General features: G+C 35.3%; 1 long non-coding RNA gene across 3 annotated transcripts in view; it reads right to left on the bottom strand.

Moving 5' to 3' along the window:
* The window catches only part of LOC107148527, a 29,753-nt gene extending 11,317 nt beyond the window's left edge, over nt 1–18,436 (bottom strand). The window contains exons 1-3 of one of the 3 annotated variants that reach the window (XR_007347359.1): nt 17,641–18,436; nt 17,220–17,341; nt 1,206–1,275 (exon numbers count right to left, since the gene is read on the bottom strand). This is a non-coding gene — a long non-coding RNA (uncharacterized LOC107148527). Of the gene's footprint in view, nt 1–1,205; nt 1,276–17,219; nt 17,604–17,640 lie in introns of those variants that run through there. The other 2 variants (XR_001504288.2, XR_007347358.1) reach the window with 2 other exon arrangements.
* Nucleotides 18,437–18,741: the final 305 nt, after the last annotated feature.

The following is an 18,741-nucleotide window of genomic DNA, read 5'->3' as shown; positions in this document are numbered from 1 at the left end:
CTGCAGGTAAATCTCTCAGAAAATTGCTGTTTTATTGTTTCCAGGCACTGAGCTCACATTACCCCAGCCCAGGCCTGGAAGCTCTGTCAGCCCATCCATCAGCTTTTACAGGGTGAAAACCTCTGGGAAACATGGAAACCATTCAGCAAACTGGAAACATTAATGACACGGTCCAAATAAACACCAAATATTCATGCCTGGATATTACCTTCCAATTTCTTCTTTCAGATAAAAATAGCATGGAACTTGATTGCAACAGAAATCAACAGAACATGTGTGTGTGTGTACAAGTAAACACACACACAAGATGGTATCAGAGCCAAGTGCATGAGGAATTTTTCAGAGGAAATGAAAATGTAGTTCCTGTCAACCTTTCTCAGAGAGACCATTCTTTTCTCTCTGGAAGTTGTACAATACACAATCCAGAAGTATTACAGAAGTAATAGAGTATTGACTACTTCTTTATATAGATATGGATCGATTGCTTAATTATTTATTTTATCCATACGTTTGTGTAGCATTATCAAAAACAGCACCGGCGGTTTAAATGAAAGATAAGAAAGGACTCCTCCAGTTAGTCCAATCCCTTTTTAATTTTGGAATATTCCAAGCATATTTTATAAAACATAATGAATTGTGGGCTATTATTTCATTGAATTATATTAATCATTACATGATCAAGAAAGGGTTGACAGATTTAGCAAATAAAAATTCCAGATGCCCAGTTAATTTTGATTTTAAGACAAAAACCAAATATTACCTGGAACATACTTAAGTGAAAAAAATCATCAGAAATTTGAATTTAACTAGCCATACCTTACTGTATCTAGCAATCTTACCACAAGACCCGTTTCACTCTGGGTGCCCTGTAATCCAACCACTCAGCAGGATGATGTAAGAGGACAGCTTGAGCCTTGGAGTTTGGGGCCAGCCTGGGCAACATAGGGAGACCCCATCCCAAACACACAAAAGAACTATTTCACCCAAAATGTTTCCAATGTATGTGGCACATCAGTACTTATAAAACAACCTGGCTTGCCCTTTGAAGAACAACTACTATTAGACAGTTGTAACCATCTGGATATCAGCAAAGTACACGTTAAGAAAAACTAAGGCAGAGCAAAGGTTGACTATGCTGTGATCGCTCTCCAGAGTGCCACAATTTGCCACTCATTGTTCTTTATTCTGTTTTTGCAGTAACATACCTTAATAGATTTTTTCCAAGTCTACCACAGCCAATTTCTTAATCATTCAGAAGTAGAAACATGAACACACCTGAAAAAAAAAAAAAACACATTAAAAAAATACCAGTGATATTAAAGCCTGGGAAGGGAAAGAGAGTTGGTTAATGGGTACAGGGGTACAGTTGGATTGGAGGTATGAATGTTAATCTTCTATAGCACAGAATCATAACTATGACTGGCACAAATTAATTGCATATTAATTGTTGGTGGAGAGGATTTTAAATGATTCAAACAAAAAGAAATGAAAAATGTCTGAAGTGGTGTATAGGATCTTGATCTAAGCATTACACATTGTGTACATGTGTTGGAAAAGTCACACTGTACCCCATAAATATGTACAATGACTGTGTCAATTAAAACATATAAAATAAAATTCTCAGAAGAAGGAAAATGAGGATTTAATTGATTATGTTAATCTAATTTTATCTGGAAACTTGTTGCTTTAAAAAAAATATGCTCTTGAATTAGGCAAGTGACATTGCTGCACTTAAGGTGAGCATCTTGAATTTGATTTTTAAATTTTTTCACTCTTGTTAAGTTTTCTAAAGATTGCTTTCATTCTAAGAAATTAGTATTTCAAGCTTCCTATTAAGAAGGAAAGAAAAATGTATGTTTGACTTGTGAAAAATTTTATCACTTTTAAAAATTAATTTCCAAAATTTCCCTGAGAGTAGTACGCTCCACAGAGTGAAATCTGAGGTAGATAGTGCTACAGCACTCTTAATTGGAGTTAATCAACTTGATATAGGAGATCCTATAATTTACAATAAAAGTAGCCCTCAATGATGTTCTCTTTCTACTCAGTTCCAATATGCATCAACAACAGTGGTCCTCTATCAGTGATTTATAAAGGAGGAGGGATGTATATATTTTTTTCATTTTTTTAAGGTGCACTCATTATGAATCAAATATAATTCATGGTAAAAGCATTTTCAAAATTCAATTTGAATTAATTACAAGTTATAGCTTTGTTCATTTATAAAATATTAAACTATCTGTAAAATGTATGTTTTCATATGTCAAAATTGGCTGAATATCTACAGTTTTCCCTGGCTCAGCCAAATAATTAATTATTTTTTAAACTAACTTTATTGAGCTATAAGTTACATACGATAAAATGCACCCATTTCAAGAGTACAGTTCAAAGACCGTCTACACTTCCTGAAATTACCACAAGACAGAAAGCATTTGCATCTCCTCAAACATTTCCTTTTTAAAATTTTTTTATTTGTTCTTTTTAGTTATACATGACAATAGAATGTATCTTGACATATTATACAACATGGAATATAACTTCCTATTATGCATTACAAGATTTTTTAGTTTACACTGGTCATGTATTCATATTTGAACATAGGAAAGTAATGTCCAATTCATTCTACTGTTTTTTTCTATTCCCATCCACTCCTCCCTTCCCTTCATTCCCATTTGTCTAATAAAAAGTACTTTCTTCCTTACCCGGGGCCCTGCTTATTGTGTGTTAGCAGATAACAGAGAGAATATGCAGACTTTGGTTTTTTGGAATTGACTTATTTCACTTAGCACGATAGTCTCCAATTCCATCTATTTACTGGCAAATGCCATAATTTTATTTTTCTTAGGGATGAGTAATATTTCATTGTGTATATATACATTTTCTTTATCTATTCATGTGTTGAAGGGCACCTTGGTTGGTTCATATTATAAATATGTTATATATGTCTATATGTTATAAACATTGATGAGGCCATGTCACTATAGTTATGCTGATTTTACGTCCTTTGGGTATATACTCAGGAGTGGGATAAGTGGGTCAAATGGTGATTCCATTCCAAGTTCTGAAACATGTCTTTATGTCCCTTTCCAGTCAATCTCTGCTTCCTATTCCCTTGTCCTAAGAAACCATCCACTGACTAACTTTTTAACCACTATACACTAGCTTTGTCATCTCTAGAATTTTATAAAAATTAAGTAACAACATGTATATTTTGATGTTTCACTCTGACAAGTATGTCTTGGTATTCATCCACATTATTGCATTCAACAGTGTTTCCTTTCTCTCTATTGCTGAGTGGTATGAATATATAACAGTTTGTTTACCCACTAACTATTAGATATTTGAATTGATTCCACTTGGGGTGTGTTTCAAAGATGAATATTTGTGCACAAATCTTTGTGTGAATATATGATTTCATTTGAGTAAATACCTAGGAGTGGAATTGCTAGATCATATTTAACTGACAAACTATTTTACAAGTTTTTTGTACCATTTCACATTTCAATCAGCAATGTATGTGATTCTCACATGTTTTACCCTTGCCACACTTGATAAAACACTCTTTAATTTTAGCTTTTCTAGTGAGTGTGCATTGTAGTATGTCATTATGGTTCTAACTTGCATTTTCTGATGAATCAATAATTTTAGTACTTTTCCATGATCTTACAGGCCATTCAAACCTTTGGTGAAGTACATGTTCAAATATATTTCCAAATTTTAATTGCATTAGTTGTATTATTATTATTAATAGTAATATTAGTATTATATATTTTATAAAGGAGCACTGGATCAACATATATATTCAAGTCCATAAATGTTATTTGCATTTTTAAATGATGCCTTCCAAAGAGCAGTTCTTCATTTTGATAAAGTCCATATACTAAACTTTTTATTTTACAATTTATTTTTTTTCATGTTATAAGGAATTTTTGCACAGCCAAAGTCACAAAACTGTTCTCTCTTGTTTTCTTCTAGACTTTCATAGTTTCAGTTTTATGGTTAAGTCTATGATCAATTTGAAATTATTTTTTTTTACAGTATCATTTTTTTTCTATATGTGTATCAAGTTATTCCAGCACTATTTGTTGAAAAGACTACCTTTTACTATTAAATTATTTAGGCACAGTTTTCAAAGATCAATTGCCCATATGTGTGGATTTCTGGACTCTTTTATTTTGCTTCATTGATCGACAGGTTTATCTTTAAGACAATACTACATTGTATGTTAATAACTATTGCTTTATGATAAGTCCTGAATTCAAGTAGTAGAATTTCTGCTATTATGTTCATTATTTTCAAAATTGTTTGATTTTTCTTGTTTTTTTATGTCTGCGTAAATTTTAAAATCAGTTTTTCAAATTCTACCTTTCATCTCAAAAGGAAGGTCTTCTAGTAGTTTCATTAGAGTCATGTTAAACCTACTGGTCAGGGCTGGGTGTGTGGTTCAATGGTAAAGTACTTGCCTAGCATGTGTGAGGCCCTGAGTTTGAGCCCCAGCATTGGGGATGTGGGGGTCGAGGGAACTAGTGGTCAATTTGTGAATAATTACTATCTTACCATTATTGAATCTGCCAACTCATGAACATAATATATATCTCCATTTCTCAATTTATGTCTTTAGTTTGTTCCACAATGTTTTCTGGGTGTTTTTTGTTTGTTTGTTTTGGTATAGATCTAGAATGCATTATGTTAAATTTATCACTATTTCATATCATTTGATGTCATTGGAACTGTTATCTTTTCTCTTACTTTTCCAATTTTTTTGCTACTAGTATTTAGAAATAATGTTTTTTTAAAATTCATCTGTAGGATGTTACCTTGCTAATTCATGTACTTTTCTAGTAGCTTTTTGAACATGTTTAAGGATTTTCTATACATAAGACCTGGTAATATGCTAATAAAGACACTTTCACTTCATCATTTCCGATAAATGTACATGTTATTTCTATATATAATAAACTTTAAAATGGAGATATATATTATGTTCATGACTTGGCAGATTCAATAATGGTAAGATAGTAATTATTCACAAATAATTACTAAGTACCCAAACTTAGGAAATAATCATTAACCACTGAATACTATGCTAATAGTATGCTAATAGTGATTTTTACATAGGCACTTTTTATCAGGTTCAATGAAGTTTCCCTCTAGTCCTAACTTATTGAGAATTTTTAATATCTTGAATGGTTGTTAAATTTTTCAAATACTTTTTCTGCATCTTTGAGATGATAATGTTTTTTCTTCTTTTATGGTAATAGAGTGAACTATGTTAACTGAATGATTGATTTCTAATGCTAAACTCATGTTGAATTCTTGAATAAATATTAAATGATCATATTTTACTTTCATGTATATATATGTATATATTTACATACAGACATGCAATTGATTTTAAAGTATTTCATTTGGAACGTTTGCATCTGTGTGTGAGATTTGGGTCTCTAGCTTTTTGTTTCTGTTTTAACTTTTTTCATATGCAAGATCTTTGATTTTGGTAATAATATAATTCTAGGCTGAGAGAAGTGGTAAGAAGTATACCTTCCTCTTCTGCTTTCTAAAATTTATTTTAGTATTGCTATTATGTCTTTCATAAATATTTTATTGAATTTACTAATGTAATCCTTTGAGCCTGGAGTTTTCTTTGTAGGAATGTTTTAAATTATAGATTCAAGTTAATCTATTAAATTTATTTCAATCTACTTAATTGATTTCTGCTCTTCACTTCTATCTACCAACCTAGGACTTAATTTGCATTGAGACTGGCCAAAAAAATTAAAAAAAAAAATTTTTTTATAGTTGTCCATGGACAGAATGCCTTTATTTTATTTGTTTATTTTTTTATGTGGTGCTAAGGATTGAACCCAGTGCCTCATACATGCTAGGAAAGCACTCTGCCACTGAGCTACAACCCCAGCCCCCCGAAAATTCTTAAGGAAAGTTGAAGAAACAGCTGGGCACTGAGGGGCAGTCTCAGTAACTAGGGTGGTTGAGGCAGGAGAATCAGAAGTTCAAGGCCAGCTGGGACAACTTGAGAAACACTGTCTCAAAATAAAATAAAAAGGGCTGGGATATGCCCCAGTGGTAGAGCACTTGCTTAGCACACACACACACACACACACAAAAACAAACAACAAAAAAAAAACAATGACAACAACAAAAAGATGACAGAAAGAGTTCGAGTCTTCAAACTCAATAGATTAAGTTGAATCAGTTTGAGTGGCATCTCAAAGCAGGCAAAATGAGGCTCTAAGTGAAGAGGAAGGGCTATGTGAGTTGCAGGTCATCCTAAGGTTGCAACTGAATGGAGGATGGGGATAATACTGCAGTTGAGAGCCCTCTTGCTGGCCATTCTTTGACTAGTGTAGAAGTTGGCTACAAAAGCAATCTTGCTCCAGATCACTGTCATGCTGTCTAGATGACTTTTTCATCTCAAAATAAGTGTTTGAACATAGACCAAAATCTGACCCCATTGCTCTTTTTGTCAAATGACAGTGACTGCATAGCAGCGCTTAAAACCGTGGGGGTTCTGTACTTGACAAGAATAAGTACACACCAAGAATAATATCAGGTATAGGAGCAGCCTGTGTAGAATGCTTCCAAGACAAAATCCCAAATCAGTGAAACGGTTCTCAAAATACACCTCTCCAAGTCCATTTGGGCCTCACTTTGGAGCTGGAGATGCCACCTCCTTTGGTTTTGAGATGGAATTTTGTATGTGACCAGTGTATCCCAAATGGTTAGCAATGGCACCAGCACTGCCTTGGTTGGCTAATGGGAAGTCTAAAGCTATTTGATTGTTTAATGTCACTTGTTTTGCTGTGGAAATATCTTTTATAACTCTGGTCAAGTTATCTATTTCTGATGGCTTTTCAAATATAGCATTCCCACTATAGAATGGTGTCCATAAAAACAAGGTACATCTTCAGAGCCTAATTCATTCTTCATTTTATACTTCCTAGACACATACTTCAGTGAGGTATAGTTCAAAGGAAATGTAGGAATCTGGAATATATGAAAATTTCCAATATTATCCCATAGTAATAAATCGTATTTGTGTGTAATTGACATGTAAAGACCTGGTGTCCACATTGCAGATAGAACTCTAAAGGGTATAGACACAGCTAGAAGATCCTTAACAGAAGCTTCCCAGTTGTCTGTCCCTTGAGGTGGGCAGAGTTCTTACTAAAGTTGAAAAACTCTTGGAGGAGAATGAGTATAGAAAGTATAATTCCAATATTTCTTCCTACTTATGTGGTATCCCCAGACCTCAGAGATAATACATTTTTATTTTTGCAAAAGTATTTTACTGTTCAGAATTTACATGAATGGAGGATAAACTTAATGATATGGGAGACAGAAGTTTCTAAGGGCAGTTATAGATGCCTACTATTTGAATCTTTGATTTACTTTTGTGTAAATGAATGAATATTATAGTAAGGTTTATTATTAACAGTGTAGCACTCATATCTATAAGAAAACTGTAAGTTTTCTCTTAATATTCACTGATAATTCTTACAAGTGAAAAAATACAATAGTTAAATGCTACCTTACTTAATTTATAAAACTATTACCTTTTTTCTTCTGTTCTAAAAATATCTCAAAATATTTGCCAGATTGGGTAAGTGTACCAGGGAAGCTATCTCCATTTCTAGCCTTGTCTTATAAACCAAATCTCCTATTTTTTCTTAAAGTTATATACAAATAAGAGGATAATACGGCAAAAATTACTGCCTATGGGGTTACCCAGGATGTTGTCAGAATGAATTGAAAAGATGGTTTTCAAAATCTCCTATGGGTTTCCCCTTTCTCTGCTTAACAACTGGTTAGCAAGTCAGTCTTTAATGTAAATGCAACAAATATGACCCCAGTACACTAGCCTGTCCCACATCTTGTTTTGTTGTGTATTCTGTTCAAAGGAACCAGAAATAGCTAGATTATTTTCTGATCCTTCTACTCAACATTTTAGAGTCATATCTTAACATCTGAAGAATCTACTAACATGGTCAAGTTGATTTAGAATCTGTGATTCTAGATTCTTGGTGGTATTCCAAATTCCTGGCAAATGTTTGTCTTTTCTCTCAGGGTTTGGGGGAATTTTTTGCTGGTTAAGATCTAACTCATTCTGTCTTGGTGGACTCTTTTGTAGAATAAACTTCCACTTTGAGGATGGAATCAAAGCAGGAGAATGTGTCAGAATGAGGGATTTGAGGGAAAGAAAAGAGGATTTTGGAGAGAACAAGAAACAGAAGAAATTGGCAGCTAATGGGGTGGGATGTATTTAAAAGAGAAGAATTAAGATGGGTTAGAGGAAATAATAAGTTCTTAGTGGAATCAAAAGACCTGAAGTTTTTCCACATTTTTCACTAGCTTTGGAAAAAGAATACTTAAATGAAACTATTTTGATGTCAGAATTTTGGTTAGAAGTTTCTTCTTTCTAAGAGCAAACTATTTAATATTAGAAATTGTCTTGCCTCTTCACTCCAAGTTATCTCTAAGATAAACCATGTCAATCATATTGAAAGTTCAGCAAAGTTGTCACTTACATTCCATATTCAATGAAATTGTGCCATTTTGTAACAGTAAACATAAGGATTTAGATTATAGTAAGAATACATATCAGAGGAAGCTGTCTGACCTGGGAGGCATTACTATGGCATAGGACCACAGTTACATGTGTTGTTTTTCACCTCTTGTCCTAAGACCTCAACCAGAATTCAATCATCATTAATAACAACAGACACAACAATTGTCAGCCTCCAGTAGATGAGGTTTCTGGGAGATTTGCATCTGGTACCAACTCTCTGGAACACAAAGACTGCAGAGGGGAAAAAAATAGAACTTGAAATGCTTCCAGATGGTCATCCAAGGCAAAGTTTATTTTCTGAGACACAGTGGCCTAAGATTTTAAACTTGTCTGTCATCAGAACTTGGATTAAAAAATAGTGACTGGCATTCAGATTTCTGATTTTAGGACTAAAGTAACAAAAGGGGCTTGTTAGAGTTCTTCCTTTTGTTTATCATTGATGTCATGATGCTGCTAATAAGTTCTAGGGTTGGACTAGAATTGGTAAATCTAGAGCATTTGTTACTACAACTACAAGTTCCCTAGCCACAGTGTTCCAAAGAATTACTATCAATAGATAATAACAGCTAAAAATTGAGTGTTCACTGTTTTGGACTCTCTTCTAAGCACTTCTCAGAAGCAAACTCATGTAATCCTCACATCAAAGCGTTTACATATAACAAAAACTTTCCCAAGGTCATATAGCTAGTAAATCTCAATTCTAGGATTTAGTTCCCAGTATTCTGGCTGCAGAACCATGCTTTTCACCACTGTGCTTTCAGACCTCTGGTCAGAGTTAGCACAAGTTGAAACCAGAGCCGATACTCATCAGTGTGAGCTGTAAAACAGGTTGTTAACATAATGAAATACTTCTGTAAAGTACTGACAGAAAGTGCCTCTCTGGTGCCTCAGCCTGCACCGCCCTCCCCAACTCCCTAGCAATAAAGGGTTAATGCCCAACACAGCTGGGAGGTTCCAGAAGCTAGCTGGAAAAACAAGGCCAAGTTTTTCCTGATTGGTCTAATTTGGCCAATGTCTATGCCATACAAGTTGCTGGATATAGAATTTTCAATATCACCCAAAGAATTCACCCATTTAGATCTTGGCTATAGGTGTATACAGTATCAGTTTTGTTTATAAAATAGTATTTTAAAATAACATTAATTCACATTTCATATTATAATAAATAAAATTATATCAAAATACAGAAAATGCTTTTCTAAAATAAACATAGGACATTATTCTCTTCTAATGAACACTTGTTATGGTTTTCTAAACCCTTTTCTCATCACTAACTGAAGCTGATTTTACATTGATGATATCATGCTGATGTTGCTTTCCTATTCCCTTCTCAAGAGTGATGAAATCTGGCATTTTTGTTTAAAATTTTTTTAAGCCCAAACCATCTGATTCTGATTCCTCAGTGGGATGAAATCTCCCTCTTAGGACTCCTATTTCTGGTGCAGACTTGCCTGTTTAGAACAATTTCCCCATCTATCTCTGATTTATGTCTCACTGCTTATCAGAAGCTGCTGGGTAACAAAATGTGCTGGGACCATAGGCTCCCTGTGCAGAGCTGCCAACTTCACCCTGGGTTCAGGAAGAGAGCTTTGTCCTGGTGGTGATCTTGGAACCCCTTCTGCTTCCATCTGGATGTACACATATTCTATTCTCCTTCTGTTTTAAGACCCTTTTATTCCGAGACTCTGATTTTGTGGCTCTGGTATTTGAAGGACCACTGGCATTTTTCTCCTGTGAACTCTGTCTTAATTCCTTATTCCTCTCTCTGCTGCAGACCCTCCTTAGACAGTGGGAGATCCCATCACTGACCCAGTCAGAACTGTACTCCGTTTTTGCCAAACCTTGTGGGGCTGAACCAACATTTTCCATGCTAGTTTCTTCTGAGATGCAACTTAAATACCGTGAAACCTCCACCCAGTTCAGTTAAACCCCTCAAATGAAAGCTGGGTAGGTTGAATTTTAAAAGGGCCAAGTTCATTTCAAATTAAAGTGATGCTAGTATATGGAAAAGATTACTGTTGAAATGCAGGGTGGGAAGGGGGATGATTTGTTAGTTCTCCATTCACTTGATGAGTAAAGAGAATTGATTTTAAACTATGGTTATTGTGTTAGTCAGTTTTTTGCTACTCGACTAAAAGACCCAACCACAACTATAGAGGAGGAACAATTTATTTGGGGGCTCACAGTTTCAGAGGTCTCAGTCTACAGGCAGCTGACTCCATTCCTCCATTCCTCTTACCTAGAGGTAAGGCTGAACATTATGGCAGAAAAGTGTGGTGGAGGGAAGCAGAAAGTGCTTTATGTGATGATGAAGAAGCAGAGAGAGATCCCGATCACCAGGTACAAAATATATACACCAAAGGCAGGCCCCCAGGGACCCACATCCCCCCAGCCCCAGCCTACCCGCCTACAGTTCCCACCCAGTTAATCCCATCAGGAGATTAATTCACTGGTGGGTTTATAGCTCTCATAACCCAATCATTTCTCTTCTCAACTTTCTTGCATTGTCTCACACATGAGCCTTTTGGGGAACACTTCATATCTAAACCATAACAGTCATAGATTAATGTTAAAAGAAAAATTTAGGGAAGAGAAACTTTAAAGAAACCTCTCACTTTGGAGCTTTTAGAAGATTTTCTTAGCACTTTTAAACAAGGCTATTCGGAATAAGAGTACTGACCCTTCAAGATTGCTGCCAAAATGAAAGAAGGTGGAAATGGTTCTGTCAGAAGTCAGGGTCCATACCACTCAATAGAAAAACTATGAATCATGTGAGGGAATCCTATGCCTAGTGATAACTGGTCATGCTTCCTGGGTATAAACTTATTCAATTTCACTCAAAAAGTTATAAGATTCTATAAATATATGTTTTAAGCTTGGAAGATAATTATAATATACATTGTAATAGGGGGAAAAAAGCAGATTTTCCATCCAGCCTCCAGGAGATCCTAAACATTCAGCTTCAGAAATCCTGTCTTCTATCCACTTGTGAATACATTCACACATATATTCACTCCATGGTTAACAGTTATATTGTTTATTACAGTGTGCTAGAAATCTGATCTGCTGTGGGGCATACCCAATAGCCCTAGAAGTTCAAGCCTACAGAAAATGTTTGCAACAATTAGCATTTATAAAGCAGAAAAGTATTTGTAAAGTCATAGTGTTACTACTCTATGTTAGTAGTATTATTTAAAACTTTATATTTTCATCAGTTGAGGTGATTTTTATTTATTGTGTTTACTAAGTTTATACAGATTTATTTTATTACTGCCTTATGTATATCACCTGAAGAAAAAGATACAAGAGTTTTATCTTTCCATTCTCTGTCGACTTGAAAACTGCATCACTATTTTGTTAGGAGCCTTTAAGAAGGAACTGGCTAGGAAAATGGGAGTGTTTTTGGTATTAACTCTTTTGACTTGGTTACCTCTCATTCTTCTTCAAAAATGTGTGCATGTGTGAGAGATGACATACCTATACAATGTGCATAAGATATAACTGTATAGCCTAACAACTAATTCTTAATTTGTTCTCTTCCCAAATAATTCAATGACCCCAGAACACTTTGTCAAAAAACAAAATTACAACACATTTAGTTCAAAGATCCTGACTTTATTTTATAATTCTAGAATAAAGCAACACTTCATTACATAAAATAGAATACATTTTCCAATGATCTGAGCAGAAGAGATTGATTTTATGGACAGGGAAAGGCTGATAATAGAAGAAACAAAAGGATGAAAGCAGATTGGTTATTTGAAAGTTACTCTCCTTGGAAGGCAGGGATGGGAGACAGAACTGTTGAAAACTAACTGCTTTGTTAACATCAGATTGCTTCAGGTTATCTTTTTGGTAAGGATTTAAAAGATGGGAACATCATTATCATACCAATTGAAAACAGTTGTATTTGGGAAATTTGTTTATTACCTCTCTTTTTCAATTAAATACAGTTTGGGTTTGGTGACTGGAGTATGAGTGACTACATTTTGAATTTTAGTCTGTCTACTGGGGCCTTGTGTAAGAGCTTAGCTAAGAAATATGGCCTCCTATAATTTTTATTATTTAATAACTTTAACTCCATGTATGCTCTCTTATTTTACTATTTTTATAAGTTTATCTCTTTCTCAAAAAGCTATAAGAGTTATTTTTCATACTATAAAATTCATATTTTCAAAGTGTACATTTCAATGGACTTTTGTATACTCACAGAATTGGGCAACCATTTCCATAATTTAATGTTAGAACATTTTTGTCACAGTAGAAAGAAATCCTGTGCTTATTAGCAGTCACTTCCTTTCCCTCTTCCCAGACCCTGGCAATCTGCTTTCTGTTTCTACTGATTTGTAAGAAGGTAATTAACTACATTCCATCATAAATCATCATATCTACCACTTAACGTGCATTCTACTACTTCCTCTGTCTCTATGGTTTCTTCCGGAATCATTCTGTTGGAAGTCCACTTAGTATTGGTTTTCCGGTGAGAAACTCTTTCTGCTTTTGTTAGTGCATTTTATTTTTTGTTTACCAACATTGTCTAAATTCCTGGAAACTGGGCTGGACCAGTAAAAGTGGTGGCCAGCTTCTAATTTTTCTTCATGTCCAGGGGGCTAATTTTTAGGGTGCTGCTCTACTATAGTTTGGATCTGGTATGTCTCCAAAGGCCCATGTGTTAAAGACTTGATCCATCCCTAGCTTGGTATTATTGGGAGCTGAGGAAAATTTTAAGAGGTGGGGCCTGGTGAGAGGTCACTGGAGGTATGCCCTCAAAGGAGGTTGAGAGAGCCTGGCCTCTTCCTCTTTCTCTCCTTGGCTTCTCAGTCACAGTAAGCAATTTGGCTCTACCATGCATTCCCAAATGATGAGCCACCACAGATCTAAAGTAATAGGCCAACTAATCATGAACTGAAACCTCTAAAACTGTGAGCCAAAACAAGCCTTTTCTCTTTAGAAGTTGATCTTTATAATTGATTATCTCACTCAGGTATCTTTTTTTAAAAAAATATATAGAAATGGATACCTAATACATACTGCTATGCACATGGTCAGTTACCAGGGCAGCATCTTTGGTAGACCTGGGCTCCTACTCTTCCGGTCCTTAGAAACTGTTAGTGCTCTACTCAGCCTCTCACTTGTCTTTGGGGCAAAAGTCCCCAAATGTTGGGCTTAGGCTTTATTGTCTCCTGGCCAGACATATTTATTTCTCTATTGTTAGTAATCTGCTTTTATGAGGCAAATGTTGTTGTCATTATTGTTTTTTAATCTGGCTTTTTTTTTTTAAATCTTAAGATGGGGAGTTTACTGGAATTATCTAGCCCTATGTTACAGGGAGCAAAAGTCTTCCTCACTTTTTCTTAAGCCCATGACATTTCTGTTTCTACAAGGGAACCAGTTCACTATCTCTAACCTTTTAGATATTACAGATAAAACAAAGGAGATTCAGCCCAAGGCTTGCAATTTTAAAGCAAAAAAGAGTCCCAAGATTTACTTGAAAATCCCAACAAAAGAATATCTTTGGAAAAATGTCATTTTACATCTTACATCTTACTATTTTTTTTTGCTAGTTCATATTCACCAAACACTCCAGCTTCACAAAGAAATTTGTTTTTAAATTAAGCAGATTGAGGAAAGGGAATAAACATAAGGGATAAAATAGCCAAATACCTTTGCTTGTTAAGTACAGTATAGTATATGATTCCTTTGTAACCATGGTGAACCATGAAAACCTGTCTCTGAAGTAATCATTTGAAATGTAAGCTACGTGATGATAAAGGTTAACATTTTGGAAAGAATGTTTTGTCAAGAAATGATTTTATGCCAGAATTCAAACTAGAAAAAACAGAGAAGCTGGGTAGTTCATTGGTAAGGGAGGCATTCTTTGGCACCAGTAATAGAGAAGGTTTATAATCTCTGCTCCACAACTATGATGAGGCAATGTGAGGACAATGGATTATGGTTGTCCAGAGTAAATACAGATGAAATGTTCTCATTCAAAATAAATGGATATAGGGCTGGGCATGTAGCTCAGTGGTAGAGTGCTTGTCTAGCATGAGTAAGGCTCTGGATTTCTTCCCAGTATCAAAAATAAAATAAAATAATGGCATAAAATAAAATGATCAGGAATTAGAAAGCAGATACCTAATACTTGCAGGGTTTCCATTCTTCTACAATGGAGAGAAAGAGAAGTAGTAGGAAAATTACTGAGAGAAAAGACAGAAAAACATCAGCAGCATCATCACAATCTTTCATCAAAGCTTGGCTTTTACTGAGCAAACCCTGTTAGCTGTTAGGCATTCTTCAAAGCGCTTGCCTTTGCTTATTTAATCTTCACCGTTGCCCTCTGAGTTTTTAACACTTTAGAAAACTGGAACACAGTCTGATGCTGATCTGGTAGTGAAAAGCCTGTTTCTCTGTGTACATCTTGCTTAGAAACCATTTGAAGCAAAAGAAAGCAATTATGAGTTCAGGAACAGGTGGTGGAAGGTGGAGAGTTGAAATTGGCTACTACTAATGAAACAGAATGGAATCCTCCTTTATCTATAAATAAATAATTTTTAATTTGGGGGCACAAAAATCCAGGAATAGATTTAGTGATAATAAATTGTAGCTAAAACTGTTAGCTATATAGGCATTTCTTTGTACCTAAACTTCTTTTAAAATGGCTCTTCATAGTATTTCTTCATGGATTTTTCACATTTCCTAGGCATTTTATTCATAGAAATACTCTAACATGATAATTTAATCATTGTATGGCAAATTTCACTTATCTGATAGTATATTTGCAGAACAGTAAAAATTCTTACCGAAACTTCCTTTAAAAATACTCCATAGTACAAAAGGTAGAATCTTTTTATTTCTGCTTAAAAAATTATCAGAAGTGCATTTATTCAAATGAAAGTGATACATCTAAAGCTTAAGAAAATGAAAGATAAATAGTTCATAGTGGAAAGGCATATAGATTGATATGAAAACACTTTTTTTTCTTTTTTGGTGTCAGAGATCGAACCAGGGCTTTGATCATATGCAGACACTTTGTGATGTATTCACTTTCACTTACATGGTAGGTGCATTATTATGTTTTAGTTCCACGCCTCCTTTCAGCCATATTCTACCAGATCTGGTAAAGGGATTTCAACTCACAGGCCAACCTCTGACCACAGAGGGCAGACCAGATGGCCGGGTAGAGAGGGATTCTAAGGTTACCTCTGGAGTTAAGGAGAAAGACTATCATAATTGGCTAGTCCAGTTTTTTATGGGCACAGAAATCCAGAGGGTTTATGGCACACTCCAGGGGTTTGTCAACACTGTTATTTCTGGCACTACTTCTACACACCTCTAATAAATACACTTCTGTGTACATCCGAATTTTGGGCAAAGTGTAAGTGGAAAAAAAATAACATTTGGGTATTTCCGTAAATACAAGTGAGTCAGCAATAGCAGCATTACAATGGATGTTTGTTAGAAGATAAGTATAACACTCATTCTTTGAAAAAAGGTTGTCAAAGTACATCACAGGGAAAGGCAAAAATCACTGAGCAAATAGGAAATGAAAGAACAGAGTATGTGAAACTGACTTTGAAGCAAAACTGTTTCTACCAACTGGAAAGGGTACATTATTCTGCCCTTATCCAAGATGTGAAAAGACTTACAATGATTTAAAAACAACATCACTACCACAAAAACCTGGCTGCCTTATTTACAATAACTTGGCCCTAAAAATGAAAAATAAAAGATATTTTTCATCTTTTTGTAAGCTACAGTGGGGTCTAAAAAGATTCACTTGTATCCCTTTAGATTAAGTAGCATATGGAAAAAGAGTCCAAGAAATAAGGCTTTGTAACAAAGTGAGAAAAGATGGGTGATTGTTATTTCTCAAGGAAAACTGTTTATTTCCAGTTATAATCTTTATTTCTTGGCAAAGAAAATCTAATATGATAGGTTCTCCAACTTTTGTAATAACACTGGAGGAGAGTCATATTATGGACATGGTGGCAGGTATTTTATTAGTGCCTTTGTGCCCTGTGCACATTAATTTTGGCTGTCCCAAGCCAAGAAGTTTAAGACATCTAGTTCAAGATTCTTGGTTGTCAAAACTAGCTAGAGTTATATGAACAGAGTCATCCCTCAGAAGCCGGACAGACTTCGTTGGTGTGCAACTTGTGTAGTCACAGATGGGACTGTACTTAACATAGACCCAACATTTGGAAGGACCCTGCTTTTGAGTGAGCACACTCTTGGTTTGAAGATCTTCCATCACAGTCTTGAAATTCTTAATAACTTTGGACCAAGAGTTCCTTCATTTGATTTTAACATTGGGCCTCACAAATGATACAGCCAAACTGAAAGGTGCACGGAGGGGACAGAGTGGACCTCAGGATCATTTGTGAGATGGTGAATTCCTTAACAAGATCATTTTTATAATTCAACAGAATGTAAAATAGTGCGATATTAAATTAAACACATTAAAACACATTGTTTCTGTACAGCAGAGAACATAAAACACTTAAAATTGATGAGTGTCATGAATATTTTACGTAGACAGATCAGACTTTTAGATTTTCCTCATAATTTGTTCACTCTTTCCTAAAACAGCCTTAAGTATTTAGTTTCATCTACAAACTCACAGTCATACCTGAGTTCCCATGTTAACTCCCCAGCAGCTCTCATGCAGTGATTCTAGATTTTTTTGGTTTTCTTATTCATTTATTTGTCTTTGGTTTTGTTCATTTGTTTTGGTAACCTTTTCTGGAGACTCTAAATGGAGAAAAGAAAAGGGTTTAACATTACAACTCTGGGAGTAGCTATTGTTGCTTCTATTCTTCTTGGGGGATGGGGGAAGAACAGCTATCCACTAAAACAACAAACAAACTTTGTAGTCTAGAAAATTTTTAAAGTAGAAAAATAGCATTAAAAAGAGGTTTCATCAGAGTCCCCACAAAACTTCCTTCATTTCTGACAACAGTTGCAAGTTTGGGGGGTTCCTGAAACCACCCTCAATTTTGATTATTTGCAAAAAGGGCTCACAGAATTCATTTGAAATCTTTTATACTCACAGTTTATGGATTTACAGGGAATGGACACAGATGAAAATCAGCCAAGGGAAGTGATGCATGGGGCAGAGTCCAAAAGCACTAGGCAGATTTCCTATTGTCCTCTCCCATGGAGTTGGGGTATATTAGTCTCCAATACCATGTCACTCTTCATATGTGACAATATGCAGGGACCATGCCAACTGGGGTAACTCATTCAAGGCTTTGGTACTCAGAGATGTTATGGGGGCCCATTATATACTGCCTACATAGATGACCTTTGGTCTTCAGAACACTCAAGGGGTCAGGCTGATACCTGTAGGAGAAAAAAACTTTTCCTTTGGTCTCTTAGGTTCAGAGGCTGGGCACCCAGTGTATTAAACTGAAGAAAGACAGATTTACAGGAGAAAAAACAAGACTTAATTACATATAAATGCATGGTAGCTCTGGAAGAATTGAGACTCAAGGACAAAGTTAAATTTGGGACTTATATACCCTCTTAAACTGGAAAAAAAGAAAAGGAATTAGTTGCTTTGGGGGCAGGAGTTTAAGTTATGAGAATGAGGGAAGGAAATATATGATAATTAAGGGTTGTGTTATACTTTGGATATGTGGTGTCCCTCAAAAGTTCATCTGTGAGGCCCTGAAAGAATGTTCAGAGATGAAATGATTTAAGTACGGGATCTGTGACCTAATCACTGAGTCAATCCATTGGATGTTTTAATCTAATAGGCAGGTGAGGTATAGCTGAAGGAAGCAGATCACTGGGGTGTGCCTTTGGGGTTTATACTTTGTCCCTGGTGAGTGAAGCATGCTCTCTCTCTCTCTCTCTCTCGCTCTCTCTCTCTCTCTCTCCCCCNCCTCCCTCCAACACACTATCAGATGAAATAAGGTTGGCCAGTGATAAATATTGGAGTGGGGGGTCATTACATGTGTAGTGAAAAATTCTTAGGTCGTTTGCTGGGCATTTGGACCAATGGACATTCTAACAATAACATTTATGATGGGGATTTTAGGCCATTGTATTATTTCTACCCTCTGGAAAAACTGGACTCTAAAGATGTGAAGGGAACCAGGCTGCGCCACCTGAAAATATGCCACTTTGGCATCAGGATTATTTTGATC

Source organism: Marmota marmota, unplaced genomic scaffold (assembly GCF_001458135.2).
Source record: "Marmota marmota marmota unplaced genomic scaffold, marMar, whole genome shotgun sequence".
In the NCBI taxonomy this organism is placed as follows: domain Eukaryota; kingdom Metazoa; phylum Chordata; class Mammalia; order Rodentia; family Sciuridae; genus Marmota; species Marmota marmota.
The sequence above is the reverse complement of the archived record's forward strand: the minus strand, read 5'-3'. Positions and strand labels throughout refer to the sequence as shown.